This window comes from Colobus angolensis, unplaced genomic scaffold (genome assembly GCF_000951035.1).
Source record: "Colobus angolensis palliatus isolate OR3802 unplaced genomic scaffold, Cang.pa_1.0 Scaffold151, whole genome shotgun sequence".
Taxonomy (NCBI): domain Eukaryota; kingdom Metazoa; phylum Chordata; class Mammalia; order Primates; family Cercopithecidae; genus Colobus; species Colobus angolensis.
The window spans coordinates 2256142-2259077 of record NW_012114611.1 but is presented as its reverse complement, the minus strand read 5'-3'; positions in this window follow the sequence as shown (position 1 = coordinate 2259077).

The following is a 2936-nucleotide window of genomic DNA, read 5'->3' as shown; positions in this document are numbered from 1 at the left end:
GCGACAGAGCGAGACTCCGTCTCAAAAAAAAAAAAGAAAAATAAAATTTTACATTTATAAAAATCAGCCGGAGGCTGGGTGCAGTGGCTCACGCCTGTAATCTCAGCACTTTGGGAGGCTGAGGTAGGTGGATCATGAGGTCAGGGGTTTGAGACCAGCCTGGCCAACAGGGTGAAACCCTATCTCTACTAAAAATACAAAAATTAGCCAGGCATAGTGTCAGGCGTCTGTAATCCCAGGTACTCGGAAGGCTGAGGCAGAACTGCTTGAACCCAGGAGGTGGGGGATGTTTTGAGCCAAGATAGCGCCACTGCACTCCAGCCTGGGTGACAGAGCAAGACTCCCTCTGTCTCGAGGAAAAAAAAAAAAAAAACCAGCCAGGTGTGGTGGTTCACACCTGTAATCCCAGCACTTTGGGAGGCTGAGGGTGGGTGGAATGCTTGAGTTCAAAAGTGTTCAAGAGCTCATAGGCAGAGGCCTGGGAGGAAAATAAAGGAAAACATCATCCGGGAACATGGCTTGCACCCCCAGGAGCCAATACTACCTATGGGGCCCATGCTCCTTTGCTCCTGCCTGGGGAGGATTACCTGAGCCCAGGCTGAGGTGGGAAGACTTCTTGAGCCTGGGAAGCACTGATGCAGGGGGAATACTGATTCAAGATGAGTTCAGTGAGCTGGGCAGGAGTCAGATAACGAAAATGTGTTACAGGTCAGAGTAAACTGGATTTTAACTGCAATGGGGATCTTAGAAGAGCTTTAAACAGGAAGCAATCTAATACTTTGGTGACTTGCAAGAAAATATATAGCAGAGAGGCACAGAGAAAGCAAAACCACTGAGAGTGCTATTATGGTACTCTAGGCAAGAGATGGCAGTGGCTTGTTCTAGGAAGGTGGCAATGGAGATGGAAAAAAGTAGGCAGCGTCAGAGCATATTTTGGAGGCAAAGCTGACAGGACTTACTGAAGGGAGATACGGAAAGAAGAGACACAAAGATAGCTCCTAAATTTATAGTTTCAGCAACCTAATAGTTTGCAGTGCCATAGCAAACAAACTGGAAAAGACTAGTGAAGGAATAGATTTAAGAAGAAATCAAACATTTCATTTTGGCCAGGTTAATGTGAGATGTCAGCAAGACAACCAAGTGGAGATTCCCAGAAGGCAAGTAGAAATGCAAATCTGGAACTTAGGGAAGAGGGTCTGTAGACAAAAACCTGAGTCACCAATACACAGATAGCTTTTAAAGCCATGGGACACTAAATGATATTACCTAAGTAGGCAGCACAGTGACAGAAAAAAATAGAGAAGAAGCTCCAGGATTGAGCTCTGGAACACCTTTAACAGGAGTTAGCCACGGGATGAACCACAGAAAAAGAATGGAAAGAACCAGCAGCCAGTGAGAAAGGACAAAGAAAAGTATGGCAACGAAGAAGCCGAAAACATGTTTCAAGGAGGGAGGGGTCAACGGTATCAAGTACCAACGAAGTGGAGAGGGAATAAGGGACAGAGAAGCAACCACTGAATTTGGAAAAATGGAGATTATTGGTGACCTTGACAAGAGCTGTTTCAGTGGCATTGAGGGAATGGAAGCCCAAGTGGAATGAGTTTGGAAGAGAATGAAAAATGAGGAGATAGTAAATACAGGCAATTTTTATCACAGGTTCTATTATCACAAGGGCCAAATAACCAGGCTGACTCTGGCCATGCTTCCCAGCAGCCTTCCTCTCAAACCTCCAGATCTTCAGGTCCTCAGTTCTTGCAGGGCAGGGGCACATTCTTTTTTTTCATTCAATGACGTATTTACCAAGCATCTACTGTATGCAAGACACAGTGCTAGGTGCTGTGTGAGTCACAAAAATAAATTCTGTTCACAGCAAGTTTTTAGAACAGGGGTTATCAGGCCGGACGTGGTGGCTCACACCTGTAATCCTAACACTTTAAGAGGCCGAGGCAGGTGGAATGCCTGACCTCAGGAGTTCGAGACCAGCTTGGGGAACACGGTGAAACCCCGTCTCTACTAAAAATACAAAAAATTAGCTGGGCGTGACGACGTGCGCCTGTAATCCCAGCTACTTGGGAGGCTGAGACAGGAGAATCGCTTGAACCCGGGAGGCGGAGGTTGCAGTGAGCAGAGATCGCGCCATTGCACACCAGCCTGGGCGACAGAGCGAGACTCCGTCTCAAAAAAAAAAAAAAAAAAAAAAAAACAGAAGAGCTGGTTCCAGGCAGAAGAAATACCTTATTTCAGGCGGGGTGATTTTGCTCATGCCTATACTCCTAGCACTTTGGAGGCCGAGATGGGCGGATCGCTCACTTGAGCTCAGGAGTTGGAGACTAGCCTGACCAACATAGTAAAATCCCTTCTCTCCTAAAAATACAAAAATTAGCAGTACATGATGGCTCACACCTGTAGTCCCAGCTACTCGGGATGTTGAAAAGGGAGAATCGCCTGAGCCGGGGAGGTTGTGAGGCTGCAGTGAGCCGAGATTATACCACTGCACTCCAGCCTGGACGACAGAGTGAGACTCTCGTCTCAAAAAAAAACAAAAAAGAAAAACGAATACCTTATTTCAGGCCCTGACAAAGTAAAGACCACTTAGATTCCAGGAAGAGAGAAAAACCTTGTCAAGATTGATAAATCTGGAGACAGAGGCACCAGGTGACTTCCTGGTATATTGATCCTACTATTTTTTAAATGTTCCAGCTGGCAGCAGGGCGTGGTGGCACACACCCATAATTCCCAACACTTTCGGAGGCCGAGGCTGGCAGATCACTTGAGGTCAGGAGTTTGAGACAGCCTGGCCAACGTGACGGAACCCATACAAAAAATTAGCCAGGCATGGTGTGGCACGCCTGTAATCCCAGCTACTCGGGAGACTGAGGCAGGAGAATTGCTTGAACCTAGGGGGTAAAGGTTGCAGTGAGTCAAGATGGCACCAC